The following is a 20,492-nucleotide window of genomic DNA, read 5'->3' on the forward strand; positions in this document are numbered from 1 at the left end:
CAGAATCTGATCCACAGGTAAACACAAACAGTTCCTGAGACTGGGATTTTTGGACAATCATAGAATTTCGTAGGACTGGAAGGCACCTTGAGAGGTCATATAGTCCAGTCCCCTGAATTCATGGCAGGACTAAGTATTATGTAGATCATCTCTGACAGGTGTTTGCCTAATCTGCTCTTAAAAACCTCCAAAGATGGAGATTCCACAACCTCCCTGGGCAATGTGTTCCAATGCTTAACCACTCTGACCGTTAGGAAGTTTTTCTTAATGTCCAACCTAAACCGCCCTTGCTGCAATTTAAGCCCGTTGCTTCTTCTCCTATCCTCAGAGGTTAAGAAGAACAATTTTTCTCCCTCCTCTTTGTAACAACCTTTTATGTACTTGAAAACTGTTATCATGTCCCCCTCAGTCTTCTCTTCTCCAGACCAAATAAGCCCATTTTTTAATATCTTCCCTCAAAAGTCATGTTTTCTAGACCTTTAATTATTTTTGTAGCTCTTCTCTGGACTTTCTCCAATTTGTCCACATCTTTCCTGAAATGTGGTGCCCAGAACTGGACACAGTACTCCAGTTGAGGCCGAATCAGCGCAGAGTAGAGTGGAAGAATTATTTATTTTGTCTTGCTTACAACACACCTGCTAATACATCCCACAATGATATTTGCTTTTTTTTGCGACAGTGTTCCACTGTTGACTTATATTTAGTTTGTGATCCACTATGACCCCCGGATCCCTTCCTGCAGTACTCCTTCCTCGGCAGTCATTTCCCATTTTGTATGTGTGCAACTGATTGTTCCCTCCAAAGTAGAATACTTTGCATTTGTCCTTATTGAATTTCATCTCATTTACTTCGGACCATTTCTCCAGTTTGTCCAGGTCATTCTGAATTTTAATCCTATCCTCCAAAGCACTTGCAACCCCTCCCAGCTTGGGATCATCTGCAAACTTTGTAAGTGTACTCTCTCTGCTGTTATCTAAATCATTGATGAAGATATTGAAGAGAACCTATTACAATAGGTGTAATATAGACAGCTGGAGGGAACTATTTCCCCACCACACATAATGCCATTTTTTCATTTTGTTACTTTCATTTCCCCAGAGCCAGCCCATATTTGTTTTTATTCTTTTCAGTTTTCCTCCAGAGGTTACGTAGCAGGCGAAGGGAAAATTTTTCAGTTCCTCTGGCAGCAGTACAATCTTCAGGGTGGGGTGTCAGTGTGATGTCTTCTCCCACTGGAGGAATCAATCTACAGCTGCGCCAAGCTCCCGCTCAGAGTGGTGGCTCAGGTCCAGCCTGATCCCACTCACATTGCTTTCAGTGGGGCAGGGTCAGCCTGTAGCCCTCCTGCTTCTCCCTTAGGGTTTACTTCTAAAATGCACCATATTTCCTAAATGCTTAAGAGGGAACCTGACTCCCTCCTCCTTCCTCTTTTTAATGGTTACTTGTGGGAGGCAATAATCTAACTAGTAAATAGCAGGAAGGCTTGTTATGAGCGAGAACAATTTAGAATCACAACGTCGGGGAGAAAAGATTGATCCTGCTCTTCCTTTCCTCCCCCAATCCTTGCTCCCTCCCACCCCCAACCCCTGGCAAAATCCTTGGGGGGAGGGGAGGGGAGAAGATGGGATTCGGAAGGTGGAGAGAGCTACAGCCTGACAGGCAAAGCCAAAGCAAAACCCATTATTAAAGAGTCAACCCGCGGGCAGCTGTGCTGTTAAATGAAGGCTCAGGGCCAGACTGTGAACCACTTACGCACCCTGGTATGCGGCACATGCATCTGCTTACTTACGGGCCAAAGCGAACATGGTTTTACTGCAGGCTGAGCATGCACCTTTGACAACAGGCTGCGTTTTTCAAAACAAGATCTCAAATGTACAGCAAAAATTTGGGGGCAATCTCCAGATTCTCCTTTCATAGAATCATAGAATATCAGGGTTGGAAGGGACCTCAGGAGGTCACCTAGTCCAACCCCCTGCTTTCAGCTTTTTCTAGGAACCAATGTATTAAGCACTCAAAGAAAAATTCCTACGGTTGGGTGTGCATCGGCAACAATATTATTCACCTGGCCCCAAATTGTCATAAGTGAATTTGGCCGCCTTGATTTTCAGACACTCGGCTTGAGACACCTGACAATCTGCTTCCAAAACTGCTGAACACAGGCATTGCCAAGTCAAATCAGTGGGAACTGCGGCTGCTCAGCCCTCTTTGAAAATCAAGCACAGCGTGTCTCACGCTCAGCACCCAAAGGCAGAGACCACTTGTGACAGTGTTGCCATCTATACACATGGTTCACAGACAGGTCAGAAGATACAATCCCTGCCCCAAGGAGCTCACAGTCTAAACGCACACCAATGCCGGATGCAACCTAAAAGGAGAGCGACTGAGCAGAGATGTCCTCCTAGTTCCAATGGCTTCTTAAAAATTTGTTTTTAATGGTTAAATTGTAATATAAGCTAAGTGATGTGAGACGGGGTGTCCGGTTAGTAGTGGGAAGCAAGCCATAAGGAGAAGGATTTGGGAAGGGGACTTGGAGAGCAGAATGAGACCCTGGAATTCTCACCTGCTCCATAAAAGCAAGGATTTGTGCATCTCCACATTTTGGTCTAAATAATGAACTCAGAGTCACAGCGCTAATGCACCAGTAGCGAACCCAGGCTAAATAATGCAGTTAAAGCAATAGCTCGGGGGCGGGAATCATTTTTTTTCTTTGACAAACAGAATACATCCTGACTGTAAGTCAGAGAGGCTAGCTGTAGAATGAGCTTTTATGCTTTTCTTCAGAAAGTTTATTTTTGCTAGGTGTTTCCCAGATCAGTGAGTGCGCATCAGGTGAATGGAAAATAAACAGGCCAACAAGAACAGTGTGTTTAAATTGTAAATACTAAGTTTAAGATTAATAATATGGTACTAGCGTTTGCTTCCACCTTCTGCTTAACTGGGGGGTCTCTTACAGTGCTTGTTAAGAGCACCCTCTCCTCATGCTAGGGTGAAAGAGAATATAGAAGTATTGTAGCTCAGGCTGTAATTAGAGAGGTGGACCGAACTCTGAATGTCACCATGGACATATTCACTGTGCTCTCCCAGGAATACATCACCTTTTTTTTTTTGGTTTTTGTTGGGTTGGCTTTGTTCCTGTTGATCTAAAATCTGTGACATTTGCTCTGAAATTATAATGCAGCTCCATGTATGGAAGAACATTGCGTCTGAAACGCTGCTGCTGAGGAACCTTATCTGCTAATGCTTTAAAAAAAATCACAGCCTTTCGCTATTTCGGTTGATCATGATTTTCAGTAAATCATGTTTTAAAGAAAAAATCAGGGTATTTTCTGGACACGTGCATGCTCGGAAGTTTTCACAAACCCCAGTCTGAGCACAGCTGGCCGATCAGAAAGCTATTACTTCCTACTGAAACCCAACTGCTCTTTAGAAAAATCACTTCCCTTTTCCTACATAGCAAACCAGCCACTTTTTCTTTTCATGCACTAACTTCTTCAGTGAATTGAAAGGGATTTTTGAAATAAAAGATTGTGAACAGTGATCTAGGGTAGGGAGCAAAAACAGAGACCCTCCCAGGGAGCCATGGGAAGATGTATGCGATGTATGCGATGGTTTGAAGTAAATAGGATGAAATTCAATAAGGACAAATGCAATGTATTCCACTTAGGAAGGAACCATGAGCTGCACATATACAAAATGGGAAATGACTGCCTAGGAAGAGATTTGGGGGACATAGTGGATCACAAGCTATATATGAGTCAACAGTGTAATGCTGTTGCAAAAAAAGCAAACATCATTCTGGGATGTATTAGCAGGAGTATTGTAAGCAAGACTTGAAAAGTAATTCTTCTCCTCTATTCTGTGCTGATTAGGTCTCAACTGGAGTACTGTGTCCAGTTCTGGGCACCACATTTTAGAGAAGAGCGACAAAAATTATTAAAAGTCGAGAAAACATGACCTATAAGGGGAAGATTGAAAAAATTGGGTTTGTTTAGTCTGGAGAAGAGAAGACTGAGAGGAGACATGATAACAGTTTTCAAGTATGTAAAAGGTTGTTACAAGGAGGAGGGAGAAAAATTGTTCTTCTTAACTTCTGAGGACAGGCGAAGAAGCAATGGGCTTAAATTGCAGCAAGGGCAGTTTAGGTTGGACATTAGGAAAAACTTCCTTACTGTCAGGGTGGTTAAGCACTGGAACACATTGCCCATGGAGGTTGTGGAATCTCCATCACTGGGGATTTTTAAGAGCAGGTTGGACAAACACCTGACAGGGATGGTCTAGATCAGTGGTTCTCAAAGCCGGTCTGCCGCTTGTTCAGGGAAAGCCCCTGGCACGCTGGACCGGTTTGTTTAGCTGCCGCGTCCACAGGTTCGGCCTATCGCGGCTCCCACTGGCCGCGGTTCGCCGCTCCAGGCCAATAGGGGCTGTGGAAAGCGGCGCGGGCCAAGGGATGTGCTGGCAGCCCTTCCCGCAGCCCCCATTGGCCTGGAGCGGCGAACCGCGGCCAGTGGGAGCCGCAGTCGGCCGAACCTGCGGATGCGGCAGGTAAACAAACCGGTCTGGCCCACCAGGGGCTTTCCCTGAACAAACGGCGGACCAGCTTTGAGAACCACTAGTCTAGATAATACTTAGTCCTGCCTTGAGTGCAGGGGGCTGGACTAGATGACCCCTCGAGCTCCCTTCCAGTTCTATGATTCTATGATTCTATCACTAATACATGGAGAGACAGGAGAACTGGAAGAGGGACAAGCTGAAGGAATGAGGGTGAAGGAATTCTCTTCCAAAGAAAAAGGGTGATGCCTTTGAGATGTGACAAGGGTGTTCTCTGCCCCAGAGAGTACTGGAGGAAGGTTTGGAGGGATCCCAAGAAGGGGGAAACTGAGGCTGAGCACCTACAGGGCACTTTCCTGCCATGCTGGGGGCACTTAAGGAGGACTTGGCTTGTTGCACCATCCCTAGTATGAAACTACTGGATAATACATCAGCGACTGTGTTCTTGCCAGGATTTTAAGTGAAAGGTCGCTCCAAACTAGACACAGTTTGTACCCAGATTTGGTTCTAAAATTTCAAAAGTTTTGGGTCAGGCCTATCGTTACTAAAACCAAGCACAAATCTCCTAGCTCTGTTCAGACTCTGCTGGCTAACCTGACTTTTGGAACATGTTGTAAGCATTGATTAGACTAGATCTACACCAAAATGAACTGTGGAGTCTCTGTTTGAATCGGAAGTCCCATTTTCATCCATAGCATCACTCCACTGACTTCCTGAAGTGTACCCCAGGGAGGTTACACTTTGGTGTGAACTATTTGAGCAGCACAACCAAGTCCAGTTCCATTCCAGATGTTTCCTCCCTTCAAACTTGATCAGGAATCCCATGGGGCCTATGCCATTTTTATTTCCTAAGATTATCTGAGAGGCCATGGAAAGATACTGTACCAAACCACAGCCACAAAAAAATTATAAATAGTAATGACCATCCCACACCTGAAAGAAGCAGGCTATAATGATGCAGGAGGATAACCAGTCAGAAAGATATCCCTTAAGTGAAAGGTAGAATTGCATGAGAGAACACTAATTGAAGACACCATGTTTTGATTATTAATTCCTCATTTGCCTGGGTGAGGGTATGCCACTCCTTGGCTGAGTCTGTTGAACTGTACAGTATATCACTCTATCATTCTAATATCATCCTTCCGGCATGCTGCAGCTCCAAAGTCCTCAAGTTAATGTCATCGGAGGGTTTGTAATGCTTGTACGTGCTTAGCTCACACACATTAACTAATGAGTGCCTGTCCAGTGCTTTGAAGATGTAAATCCAGAATGCAAGTGCTAAGTATTATTTTTATTAGGGATTGGGGAATGCTCTTGGGCCACTCAAACACTGCGGGTTTAAACAAATGCCGACATTACTGGTGTTGCATTCTGCTTAGGAGAGGTTGTGAAAGGGTGTGGGGGAGGGGAGGAAGAGCCAGTAGATACGGCATATGACAGCTTGTATCATCCTAGCTTTTAGGAGGAGCTCTTCTATCCTTCCCATAAAAGACAGCACAGGTTTCCCTTTCGGTACAGAGACGGTGGATCACCACTGGGGAAAGAAAGGACTGATATTACAGGAAAATTTGTTTACAAACTAGGCAGCAGCCTCTCCATAACTAAGGTTGGGACCCTCTTCCCTCATTCTAGTCCCATTATAACTTTAATGTGGAACGTTGGTTTGGCCTGAAAATTGCTGCATTTATTCTGAAGGCAAAAGAGTAGTCTGCAAAAAAAAAAAAAAAACCAACCCAAATCGAATGGTTTCTGAGTTACAGCTCATTGACATTTCAACTCTCGTTCATTTCTGATTTTCCCCCCTAAAGTTTATTTCTCCTTCCAGCTCAGTAACAGTTTATTTCTACCCCTTCAAACTTGTAGCTAGTTAAGCTTCCTTGAAAACATTTGCTTTGTCTACCTTTGAAGAACATAGGAAGAAATTAACCAAAGTTGTTCTTAATTCAGGGCCAGCTCCTACTCCCGTTGATGCCATTGGGAGTATTTTGCCATTACTTTAGTGGGAGCAGGATCAGGGCACTATATTTTTGTGCAAAGACGTTTCTCTTGGCTGGCTGCAGATTAGAAGGAACATTAGACTATTTCTATAAATACCAGCCAAGAGATCTTCCTTCCGCTCAGGTAGCAGGGACCTGTTTTCTGGAGCTGGGAGAACACTTCCAAATCTGCCTCTGCAAGCGTGGGCAGTTTATTATGAAATGGGGACAGACTTTCCATATTTATAGCCACAATCCTAGTCCCATTATAAAGCTGATTGGAATTCCCTGTGGAGGGCCAGTAGTGCTAAACCAAATAAATAAATAAATAAATAAAATCCTCATGCTTTCAGATTTGTGGGACCAATTCTTATTGTAAACTAGGAAGTGGTGTGGATCTAAAGAAAATCTAATGACTTCATAAGCCTATCATAACTGAAAGGCAAGCAAGCTGGGTATCATGGAGGAAGCTCTTATTCTGCAGTTTAACAAAGAGAAACAGTTACTGAAATAGCTTTTGTGTGTGCAATAGTTATGCATTTCCCACCATATGGAATCAGAGCAGTTGAGTGCAGAGATGAAGTCTCTGCTTTAAAAAATTGTTCTATCCTCATTCATTTACCAGGGCTCATTTTACATTCCACAGGTCCCCCAGCAAAAGCAGGGTCCAAGGCGCTGGGGAAGGAACTGAGTTCTGAATTGCCTCCCCCTTCTGTCTGGCAGATAAAGGGAGAAGGAGGATATGGACGGGGAGAGTTTTCTTCCCCTGCAGACTTTCTGCTGGAGGGGAGAGCAGGCTGGACAGTGAATGGCCAACTGCAAACCCCAAGTGGCTGCTCGTGCTCAAGGCTGGCCCTGAGTATACGAACATTCTGGACTTCATTAGGTTACATTTTGGAACTGAGCCATCAAGTTCTGAACATGTTTTTAAGTCTTTTTTTTTTCTTTAATCATACACTTGATTTTCTCCCCTATAACTGTATATTGCAGAGGGGAAATCAGGAACATTTCATACCATGCATAGCAGCAGCCAAATCTGTCTTCAAAGATCCAGTTAAAAACAAAGAAGCCTCAATGCTTTTTTAAATCTGCTGCCCTGTCTTAAACTCACTTACACAAACATTCATGGACTTAATCTACCTAGATAACATGATTAAAAGCCTAAACAGATCAAATGTACATGTGCGCAAAGCCTTCCATCATGCTCTCGGAAGGGGTTTATTTCACACACCCCCTGTTTAAGAGATCCATTTTATAGATTCAAGGACAGCTCTCTCCAAGAGAAGAAGAGATGTTGCCAAGATACCAGATGTGGTTCCATTCAGGACCACTCATAGGAGCAATTCAAGATTAAATGAAATTAGATGTGTTGGTTATACATAGCGCAGCCTACTCAGGATACTAAATGACAGAGTTTGCCAATAATTAAGTGAAATCTCAGAGATGATGAGCCCCCAGAGCTCTGTGGGTTATGTTGGTCTAATTCTAAGTGTCATCATTATAGCAGCAGAGCAGAATATTCTACATAGGCCACAGAGTGGGAATTGTTGCTGTGGGTTATTAGCTTTTTACATGCACTATTAGAGGGCAGTGCAGTGCTTCATTACATGTATCTCTGATATTACACTCTCTTAACCTTTCTCTGTTATAAAGCTCCTGAAGTCTGATTGCCATTTAATAATTAATACTTAGCTTAGCACTTACTGTACAATGCCGTTTTCTTCTTCAAAGCACTTTACAAGCCTGTAATTAATCCTCCTCAAACCTCCAAGAGGTAGGTAAGCACAGTTATCCTCTTTTTACAGATGGGGAAACTGAGGCAGAAAGGTTGTCACTTAACCATGGGCCACCGTGACACTGACAGTGTTACAGCCAGGAGTAAAACTCAGGAGTTCCTGTGCAGAAACTGATATGGGACAAATTATTTTCATTTTGGTTCAGGTGCACTGGGGGAAGAAGATTCAGGGAACCCTTTCTGACCCTATAGCACATGCAAAAGAGGCTGCTCTCATTTGACTGGAGAGTGCTAGGATGTAGCCAGCTAGGGTTACCACCTGGCCAGTATTTGACCAGCCTGGCCAGTTTTTTTTATGGATGTGCCAATTACCAGAAAAATAATTTAATCTACCGGGTTTTTTTTTTTAACATAGGTCTAAAGATTTGCATTATTATCACAGTGCACTGGGAAAGTGTCTGTGTCCAGCTAAAGATGCTGCCGCATTCCCACTTCCACAGTTTAAGCAATAACAGATTAACACTGTTGAAAATACAACAGCGTCTGCCCAGCAACATGCCAGTGCACCGCACGCATGTGCGTGTGAGAGAGGGTTTGAGTCACAGGAGAGTGAGGAGACCTGTGATGGTATCAATCTTACCCATATGTGTTATCACTCTGCATACTATAAGAGGCTCCTGAAAGGAGGGGTTCCCGAGTTGTCTTGTGGTTGGGGGTTGAAGTTGTGGCAGGCTTTCCTTGTGTGTAGGAGGCTGGGTTTTTTTGCATTTGAAAGGTGGTAACGCAATAGCCAGAGCGGGCTCATCTGGGTGGGCCTATGCAAAGGGGACACTGCCGGGCAGTTGTAACAGTCCCACTACCCAACATGTTCCCCTGCCACCTAAGCAACGTAGTGTTTTAGGAAGGCAAGACGGAGCTGTTCCCCCCTGTGCTGCACCTTGGGTGATCAGTTACACCTGTACAAAATGGGTGTAAAACTGATGTGAGTGAAGAATTCTGACTAGGCTGCATTTACACAAATGGAACGACCACACAGGGGGAAGAGCAGGGCAGAATCAGGACCAGTGCCTGCTTCCACCCCTTCTGCTCCCCCATGACCCCAGTGTAAATAGGTTGTGGGAGCTTCTAGCGCGGCAGTGGTGTTACTATTAAAAAAGAAAAAATCAGCCCACAAATAGATTCAAACAGGAGTGTTCGCTGCTTCAGTCTGTCTGCACTGAAAATACCTGTATGTTCTTAACTCAGGTTAGCAAACTCCAAATAGCAGCGAAGACTCAGCAATTCATCTTTTAATGAAGATTAGCAGCTCAAGTTAAAACCTTGAGAAGAGCCTGGGGTTGAACTAGAGCTGCTGCTGACCTAAGTTTAAAGCCGAATTGCCATGTGTTCACAGCTATTTTGACCCATGTTTGCTAACTTGGGTTAAGACCATACCATACCATTTTTTTTTTTTGCAGTGTAGACATATCCTTCGTGAGCACTTCATGCAGATTTCGTGAACAAAAATGGTGGCAAATTGAATTGCAGGTTGGCTTGAGCACTCTGCAAGAAATCACAGAGGAAAACATTTGTCTTTCTATACAGAACATGACCCAAAACTTCATAGATAATCTTGATATTTAAAACAGAGGGAAATAATCGTGAAACAAAGAAAGCCAGATTCAGAATGATTTGGATGGCCCTGGTGACTGGGTCGGGAGAGGAATAATGCAGTTCAGTGTAGACATGTAAAATGCTTAGGCCAAAGGCAAGGAACTAAGTGAGTTCAAAATTCAACCACCATCATGTACATGAAGGAGGAAAAAGATCTGGGGATTGTTACAGAAAAATCACTGTAGCCATTAAAGTACATGACCACAGATAAAAAGACAAACACTACGTTAAATCAGCAGAAGGATGGAATACTAAGGAAAAGAGGTGACAGTGTTTGGGCCAAACCTGAATTCAGCAGAGTCATGGGTGCTCTCCACTTCTCCTCATTTAGCCCTTCCTGTATTCATTTAGGATTTTAGGCCTTGTCTGGACAAATACGGTGAGGCAACCTGGGGTGTCCATCTACAGAGCACTAGTGTTGCCGCTGCATACTAATTGCCTTGCTCCCTTGCACTTTGATCTACTCCCGTTCCGAAGCAGAGGTGATCAAAGTGCACTAGCGAATGTTTCGTGCATGGCAGCAGGGTCCACATGGACAGTTAGTGTGAGGCAAGCTAGTGCAGGGTAGATTCATACCCCTGCTTGTGGCATGCTAACTGTTCATCTAGCCAAGCCCTTAGATCTCTAATTGGAATCATGCATATAGTCCTGGTCAGAGGTGGATTGGGGTTTGTGGGGCCCTGCGCCAGGGCAAGTGGGGGCCCTTCCCCACCCCTTCCACCTGCAGTCCCCCCTCCCCGGCACTCCTGCCGGGGAAATGGGGTCGAGACGCTTCCCCGCACTCCCCAGCAGGAGCACCGGGCGGGCAGAGCAGGGCAAGCCCGAACAGCTCCACCCGGCTCCCCGGCAGGAGCGCTGGGCAGGCGGAGCAGGTCAGGGCACAAGGGCACCCATTTTTCTGGGGGCCCCCCCAATTGGTCGGGGCCCCTGGGCATGTGCCCCCTTGGCCAATCTCCCACTGGTCCTGGGCACCATCCCACAGGAAGTATACTGTTGCCTTGGAGAGCATGTAATATTAGGTGTGATAATCTCTTTAGCAGGATAGGTGTTAGGCGGGGAAAACGTTAAGGGAGGTGGGCTTATTCTGAAAGGAAAGAGGCAACTTGGAGATGACCGGAGGAATGTTAGCAAATTTATGGGGGGTACTGACAAAGTTCTTAGGCATGTTCATGCCACTGCCAATAAAGTGTTAAAACCTAAGGGGCGTACACTGAACATCTGGGCACTCAGGCAGGGCTATTTTACAAAAAAGTATATAAAGTTATTGCCTAAAACACTAACAAAGGCAGCTGAAGCAAAACGTTTAAATAATTTCTAGAGACTGTGCCCCAGCTGAAGGTTATAGTGAGAATCAGCAGCGCCGTTAACCCAAATGAAGTCAAGCATGTTAGGCCTCAAGGCCTTTGCCCATTCCTCAGACTCTTTTTGTGCTTATAAGTCAGTTAGAAGGAAGCCCCCACCCCCAACCATTTATCTGTCTCATGAAGAAGTCTGTAACGTTTTTTATTTTTCTGCAAATTGTCTCCTACAAAGCAGCTTTCAGCATTTCAGGCAGCATGTGGCCAATGCATGCTTCACACTGTCTTTTTTCTCGTTTATCCTCTGCACATGCAAGGTACTTTATACGCCGACCGAAAGGTCTGCCTTGTCAATGTGAAATGCGGTCAGTACAAACACTGTCGCCATTTAAAGCTGTACTGTATGATGTTGGAACCTTGTGTGGCTCCTCTCTCTCCCACCTACATATACTTTCCTTTACTTGCTTTCTTGTGCCTGTGTGAATGAGAAATGGGCAAACTCATTTTGCCACATTTCCCATCCACTTGCACGCTACAGGCAGATGTGCATCATTGTGTCTTGGCCCTGAGTGTTACCACGTTCAGTGACTATGAGAAGAGCTTCTATTATGATAAGCCTGTAAGCAAGCCCTTGTAGACCTAAGAAATACCAATGCAAATTCATTAATATATTATATGTTCTTTATTGGGATTTTTTAAAAAATAATTAATTCATTAATTATGTACTAGTTCATTTGTAAAACAGAACTTTTTTATACTTACATCTTCTGGGCATAAGGAGTTCTTGAGTTCACAGGCATATCGGGGAAGGATGCTTTAACCTGCCGTAAGAAAGACTTAGAATTCCCACCTCTTAAAATTGGGGAATATTCTGGACTTAGTTCACCACTCAGAATGCTCTGGTAATGTGTCTAGTCATGGGTACTGTGATGGGGAGTGTACACCATATGCATAATGAAGGGGCTAACTGGAGCTGGCATGTTCAGTTAAGGTACATAGTTACACCTGGAGGATGGGCCAGGCCCAAGTAAAGATGAATCCCAGCTGGGGTGGAGCTGAGTGGTCAGTATAAAGAAAGGAAGCTCAGAGTAGAAGGCTGGCTACGGAGAGAGAGGGAAAGGACTTCGTAGTCCTGCTCTTGGTACTAGAAGGCGGTGAGATGGCAGGTGAGCAGTTAATCTAGCGAGCAGTTGAAGAGGAGGCCAAGGGGGAGAGCTGGTCTGGTGATACTCTCCTGAGTAAAGAAGTCTGTTAGGAGGTCAAGAGAGACACAGAGCACTTCCTGGGGTGGAGCAAGCTCCAGTGGTGAGCACTGATAATAGGGCAGGATCTAGACTTCCAGGGAGAGAGAGCTCTGGAAACTATTCAGTTGAGGAATGCAGCAGGGGAAACTGAAGAGGGATGAAAGGTCAAGTCTGAGGAGGGCAGAAGTAGTTTAATTTTTTACTTTTGATTCTGAGGTTCCAGGGGGAGAGTCCTGTGAGTCCTGGCCCTGAAAGAAGGGTGAACCTAGAGAGAGGCTTTGGAGCTTGGGAAGACAGAGGGGCCAGTTACTTACTGGAGCACATGCAGAGATTCCTTCTCAAAGGAAAGAGAAAAAGAAGGAGGTAACTGTCTAGGCATAAAGTCACAGGCAGAGGGAAGGCTGTGATCTTCTTCCCAAGCAGTGTCATAATAAGGTATAGGAATCCCACTATAGGTAAGAGGACATCTGAACAATCTGAAAGCTGTTAGTTACTGTTACAACTGTTCCTCGCGGATTTGTCCAACGTCTTCACTCTTCATTGTGCCAGAGGTCTTATTTGATGGGGTTTACTCTTGGTTTCTTGTAACAGGAATCCTTACCCTTCTAGGCAAACTAAAGAGCTGTCATATTGGAATGAATATACATGTTACCAGAAACATTTAAGTGAAAGTATTACAGCTGAACTTAGAACGTGCTCCTTACTCTGATCCCTGTTCTCAGCCCGTTGCCCTCTTCCAGTTTGTTGACGTGTCTCCTTCCCCAAAAGAAACGGATATTATATGACAAATAAACTGTATTACAAATAAACACAGAAAGAGATGTTATTGCAACGTTAAGGTTGCGCAATTAGAGATTTGGGAAATACAGATGTAAGGTTCTAGGTCAACATTAACGCATCCACACACGCACACATGCAGTCCTGCCTATTCTTGTTTTACTGGTTACATGTGTAGCTTAATATAACTTTCTCTAAATACATACCTCAAAATACCCAGGACGTGCAATGGGACTCAATTTACTGGGCTATTAGAAAGTTAACACTCGTGTTTCCGGGCTATTTTAACTGTGCAGTTTGTATTAATATAGATCTTGCATTTAATATCCTGGTTGTTTTAAAGTAAAAACATGGTCACCAAGTTTCCAGGGTGTCAAATCTCCAGGTGAGGTAGAGGATTGTTCCATGGTGGCTTCTATTAAGTGGTAGTGTACCTAAGATGAAGTGGTATTGTAAAAAAACACCCCAAACAAAAAAACCCGAATGCAAAACATCAAGAATTTCACACACATGCTGATACTGGCAAAAAGCCAGAAATATGTTGGTTTCGCTTGGGGTGTGAATATGTTTGAATATTGGAATTCAAAAGCATTTTTTTCAACAGAAAGAGACAGTATGTTGCAACGGACTTTGGAGTGATAAATATCAACTGTGTCATTTCTCTCACAAAAGGGGTTTTCCCACGGTGATATCATAATATGCAGTTGAAAAGGCCACACTGAGATGTATAGAGCTATATATTTTAAAAGTGGCATGCGAGTCATTTTGTTCGGCTCGAGTGTTTGACATGCAACCTTCACGGTTCTGCATGACTGAAAAAACAGCCCCATGTCCCAAGGTTCCAACAGACCTGAAGTGATTAGTGACAGTGTGTCAGTCAGGTCATACAAATTTGTGTGAGCAGTTAATCTAGCGAGCAGTCGTTTGTCATGTGACTAGGCACGTTGGGAGTTTTAGAAGGTATTTGGGCAAGTAGATTTAGTAACCACTGGTAAAAAGGCACAACTCCATTCAAACCAGTGGAGTCATGCCTGTGTACAACAGAAGTGAATTTGGCCATGGCCACTTGCGGAAGATAATTATTATAGTTGTGGGTTGAATGAAACATCTTTGAAGCTGGTGGGTGTAACTGCAGACATTTGTAAGAACAGTTAAGCTCCTTTATAGCAGCCTCCACCTAAAACAAAGGTACATGGAAGTCTCCCCAGGAATTAGAATATGTGAGTGGAGGGCTTCACTAGGTATTGTTTTGGGTAAAGGTGTGTGAAGTAGTAAGAGACAGGACAAGAAAGAGGAAGCACATTGAAATGCAGAGAGAAGGAAGCTATGTACAGAGCCTGGACAAGTTGGCTAAAAGAGAGTTGGGGCTGTAAGCAAAGAAACTGTCTCCTGTTATTTGGTTCTTCCTGTGGAGGAAAGAAGGATTTATAAATTTCCTGGAAATAAACAAGATAGCATCAAAATTACCTGACTCATCATCCGTTTCTCCTCTTAATGGGAACCACCTGCAAAATCCTGAATTCTTGCTTGGCAGCTCTGTAATATTATTTATGCTTACAGTGCCCAAAGTCATGCTATATACTTTACAGCCCAGATAAAAAGACATGACTCTTGCCCTGACGCGTTTTTAACCATAGACTCTGAAGGACTATATATCTCCCCAGGAAATGTGTCCAGTTATACCTATATAATTATACCGGTATAGTGAGACCACTGCAATTAAGCTCTTAAATGATTTTATCTTTCTCTATCCACTAAAAGTAAGGATTGCAGTATTGTCTCTATGCAAGCATTACAAAGCACAGAGGCCAGCATTAAAAGGGGTAAAGTCATGACCATCCTGTTTGTGTTTATCAGCCGATCCCTGGTGAAGTTCTTTTATTGTTTGTTTTATGATCATTTTAATTAGTTTTAAAATCAAGAATTAATTCCTTCCCTCAGTGACTTGGAGCAGCACTCCCCAAAATAAATTCTCAGAGCGTGGACAACTTCTGCTGTGCAAGGCGGGAATGGGGAGAGAACTGTTTTGTGGAATAACTCACTCCAAAGGGAAATTCAGAAAGGTTACTAGTTGTTTAGAATTGAATAAGTATTTCAAATGCGAGCAATACTGGGAAGGAAAACTGAAAATCAAGGACCAAATCATGACCCCTTTGAAGTCAATGGGAAAATTCAGTGGGGCTAGACTAGGGCAGCAAATGAGAATGTAACTCCCAGCTCCAACAGGCTGCAGTTATTTTCCCCTTCAGGAATAAGAAGGTATCTACAAAATACAAAACCTAAATCACCTCCTTCAACATGAACTGAATTTGAAGCGAATATTTATTTGCAGAGGCTTCAAAAAGTTAACTCCTATTTTACAATTATTTCACATTTGTGCATAGCCCTACTTCCTGGTTCTGATGAGGTCTGGAAGCCAAAGTTCCAAAATACCATGAGAAGGTGCTGTTCTTGTGATGTTTCTAGCCAACAGGAAGCACCAGAAATATCTAGAGATGGGTCAAGCTGCAAAACTCAGATCTCGATTTTAAATACCTGAAAGGGAGCTCTAATCATGACCATTCTATGACATTATATGATTTGGCAGGTGTGAACCGAAGTCATAGTTTCAATATTCAAAGTACTTGGTATAGTTAGGGTTGCCAATTTTGGTTGGACATATTCTTGGAGGTTTCATCACACAACATAATCTTTAATTAAATACATCCGATGAAGTGAGCTGTAGCTCATGAAAGCTTATGCTCAAATAAATTTGTTAGTCTCTAAGGTGCCACAAGTACTCCTTTTCTTTAATTCCTGGAGACTCCAGGACAAGCCTGGAGGCTTGACAACCCTAGTTAGTAAGGTGGTCATGATAGGCTTAGCCCGAGTTATCCAGAGTATCATGGGATGAAGGTTTACTCCACCCCTCTCTTCCTTCCTGTTTTAGTCAGTGGGAGTTTCCCTACCCCTCCCCCACCCTCCGAGGGGGTTAAATTAAGCAGCAAGTTTCCCACTCTGCAGTCCTGTGAGTAGACTTACATTTCTTGCACTGGGCAGTCCCTTTACAAAACTTGGGAAGGCGAAAGGCATTATGTATCTCAACTTTCTAGGAAAGTTTATACATTGGTTTATACAGAAAGCTAATTTTAATAGAAGTGATGATGGCAGGTCAGTTAAGCACACAAAAAATAATATAACTATTTTATATCTGCAAGTTGTTTTAACCACATTAGAGAGTTCCTGCAAAGAGACAGCGGGCGAGGCGGGAGAAGCAAAAGGGGAAAAATCAAGCCAGCATAACAAGGAATTGCTCCCCAGATAGAGGAACTCAAATGAGCACAGATATAGAGAAATGTGTGCACAGTCTTTTGGTTTCTGTTCATCCTATATATAGACCATGTGCCAAATTCTGACCCTGGGCTCAGCTACACATGTATAAATGTGGAGGAGCACCATTATAGGGACAAACCTTTTTACCTTTTGACTATTAGTTTGTAAAACATAGGTATCAATTCTTGGTCAGCTTGCCTTTTTGCTATTACATTTCCTTAGGACCTGACACTCGAAAGTGCTGGGCGTGCATCGCTCTAGCTGGAGTCCGCGAAATCTGTGATTGCTCAGCACCTCTGGAAAGCAAGGTCGCACTTGTTAAAAAGTTTGCTCAGAAAATAGTCCTCGTTCTGCTTCTGTGGTTCCAGATCCCTTTCGATGGTGTCTAATACTACCCTGGCTGTTCTCGTAAGGGTCATCGAAATGTGTTCCTGCCGGAGTTTGCTGAAGCCCTAACTTTTTCTTTTCTGCCCCTTATCAATGAAGCTTCTCATCAAAACTCAGCAGCAGTGAAGCTGCTTACACAGGCTTCTCACAAAACCATCCCCAGAAAAGGACGTTGTTTAAGCGCCATCTGTCACTTTCAGTCCTGCAGTGAGCAATACGTTATTTGCAATTGAAAGAAAAAACTGAAATTATTTTCTAAGACAGGTTTCAGAGTAACAGCCGTGTTAGTCTGTATTCGCAAAAAGAAAAGGAGGACTTGTGGCACCTTAGAGACTAACCAATTTATTTGAGCATGAACTTTCGTGAGCTACAGCTCACTTCATCGGATGCATACTGTGGAAACTGCAGAAGACATTATATACACAGAGACCGTGAAACAATACCTCCTCCCACCCCACTCTCCTGCTGGTAATAGCTTATCTAAAGTGATCATCAAGTTGGGCCATTTCCAGCACAAATCCAGGTTTTCTCACCCTCTGCCCCCCCCCCTAAACTCACTCTCCTGCTGGTAATAGCCCATCCAAAGTGACCACTCTCTTTAAAATGTGTATGATAATCAAGGTGGGCCATTTCCAGCACAAATCCAGTTTTTCTCACCCCTCCACCCCCCTCCAAAAACCACACACACAAACTCACTCTCCTGCTGGTAATAGCTTATCCAAAGTGACCACTCTCCTCACAATGTGTGTGAAAATCAAGGTGGGCCATTTCCAGCACAAATACAGGTTTTCTCACACCTCACACCCCCTTTTTTTCAAAAAAACACACACACAAAAACTCACTCTCCTGCTGGTAATAGCTCATCCAAAGTGACCACTCTCCCTACAATGTGCATGATAATCAAGGTGGGCCATTTCCAGCACAAATCCAGGTTTTCTCACCCTCCCCCCCCACACAAACTCACTCTCCTGCTGGCAATAGCTCATCCAAACTGACCACTGGGCCATTTCCAGCATAAATCCAAGTTTAACCAGAACGTCGGGGGGGGGTAGAAAAAAACAAGGGGAAATAGGCTACCTGGCATAATGACTTAGCCACTCCCAGTTTCTATTTAAGCCTAAATTAATAGTATCCAATTTGCAAATGAATTCCAATTCAGCAGTTTCTCGCTGGAGTCTGGATTTGAAGTTTTTTTGTTGTAAGATAGCGATCTTCATGTCTGTGATTGCGTGACCAGAGAGATTGAAGTGTTCTCCGACTGGTTTATGAATGTTATAATTCTTGACATCTGATTTGTGTCCATTTATTCTTTTACGTAGAGATTGTCCAGTTTGACCAATGTACATAGCAGAGGGGCATTGCTGGCACTTGATGGCATATATCACATTGGTGGATGTGCAGGTGAACGAGCCTCTGATAGTGTGGCTGATGTTATTAGGCCCTTTGATGGTGTCCCCTGAATAGATATGTGGGCACAGTTGGCAACGGGGTTTGTTGCAAGGATAAGTTCCTGGGTTAGTGGTTCTGTTGTGTGGTATGTGGTTATTGGTGAGTATTTGCTTCAGGTTGGGGGGCTGTCTGTAGGCAAGGACTGGCCTGTCTCCCAAGATTTGTGAGAGTGTTGGGTCATCCTTCAGGATAGGTTGTAGATCCTTAATAATGCGTTGGAGGGGTTTTAGTTGGGGGTTGAAGGTGACGGCTAGTGGCGTTCTGTTATTTTCTTTGTTAGGCCTGTCCTGTAGTAGGTGACTTCTGGGAACTCTTCTGGCTCTATCAATCTGTTTCTTCACTTCCGCAGGTGGGTATTGTAGTTGTAAAAATGCTTGATAGAGATCTTGTAGGTGTTTGTCTCTGTCTGAGGGGTTGGAGCAAATGCGGTTGTATCGCAGAGCTTGGCTGTAGACAATGGATCGTGTGGTGTGGTCAGGGTGAAAGCTGGAGGCATGTAGGTAGGAATAGCGGTCCGTAGGTTTCCGGTATAGGGTGGTGTTTATGTGACCATTGTTTATTAGCACTGTAGTGTCCAGGAAGTGGATCTCTTGTGTGGACTGGACCAGGCTGAGGTTGATGATGGGATGGAAATTGTTGAAATACTGGTGGAATTCCTCAAGAGCTTCTTTTCCATGGGTCCAGATGATGAAGATGTCATCAATATAGCGCAAGTAGAGTAGGGGCATTTTTTATAAGAAAAGGAATAATACATAGTATTTAAAAAGTTTAATCAAAGAGACAACCATTTAAGATAACAAAACAGATAAACCTGGGGAGTTATTACTAGAGCTGGAGCTGTGAATGTAAAAGTTGTCTGTTAATAGTTTGGTTTGGTTTGTTTTTAAATGAAGTCATGTCAGTCATATTCACACGTTTTTTGTGTTTACTTTCCATGGAATGTTAGTGAGACTGAGTTCTACTGGCACAATCCTTTGTGGAAAATGGAGTTTAAGTCACATTCATGAGTATTTGTGGAAATCCAATTTTAAATTTGCGTGCATGGGTGTCCATGCCGGACATGCTTGTGGCCTCATGCAAGCAGGGAACATGAAAAAGACTGTATTTGCTGATCTATCACAACTATGCCACATAGCTCAATTTCAAATATCTACTATCAATTGAGTACAAACAACCCCTAAGATATTTGAAAATAAACTCAAATAATGAACAGTTTTGAGGAAATTGCAATCATCTACTCAGCTCTAACAACAATGTTCACAAATAAAAAGGCAAGTTAATTCTCTCTCAGGTGCAAACAACACCCAATTGCTTATTTAAAACAATATAAATCTCACATAGTTGCTTTTACTTCTGCTTTGTATATCCATTTAGCAAAGTCGGCACCCTGATACAATAATGATCCAGGTGACAAGCGGGGGACCCTATTGCTGAACTGGGGCTGAAGCGATCATATTGGCGCCTGAGGTTAAGAGGGCCCATGTTTCTGATAGGCTATATCTATCCCAGACAAAAAACCTCTGTGTTAAGATGGAGCTAAGGCTGAGAGTATGTATCAGTAATGTAAGGGTAAAAAGCATTGTAAGGATGATTTAATTACCCCCAAACCAAGAATTTTAAACCCAGATCATTCAGAATTAAGGCTACAGTCAAAAGAAACCCAGAGATTTTAAAGGGAAGTAATGCATAGTCAAGGTGCCCAAGCAATCTTAACTCTGCCCTGTAGAGACATCATGCAATAGCATTGTGATTAAGGTGTTTCTATTTTGTGGCCCCAGGTTAGGTTAAACTGGTTTTTAAAGACATTACATTTTTTCATCCCCCTCATCACCCCTTGTGACACCTCTATAGAGCAGGAAGGTAAAGGTCCTCTGAAGGAGGATCAGTATTCATCTATATTAATATTTGTCCATCCAGTGAAAGACATCAGGGAGTTGACTTCTTTGGTCAACTGGTTCAGACAACTGAAGTCCCTAAAGGGACAAGAACAAGAAGAGCTTGTATAATAGAGTTTAATTACTATGGCTCAGATCCTGCAATGAGCTCCATTCAGGCAGAGCTCTATGGCTCTGAGAAGCTCTTAGAACTTCAGTAGGGCTCTGGGATAGACAGA

This window comes from Lepidochelys kempii, chromosome 15, assembly GCF_965140285.1.
Source record: "Lepidochelys kempii isolate rLepKem1 chromosome 15, rLepKem1.hap1, whole genome shotgun sequence".
Classification (NCBI taxonomy): domain Eukaryota; kingdom Metazoa; phylum Chordata; order Testudines; family Cheloniidae; genus Lepidochelys; species Lepidochelys kempii.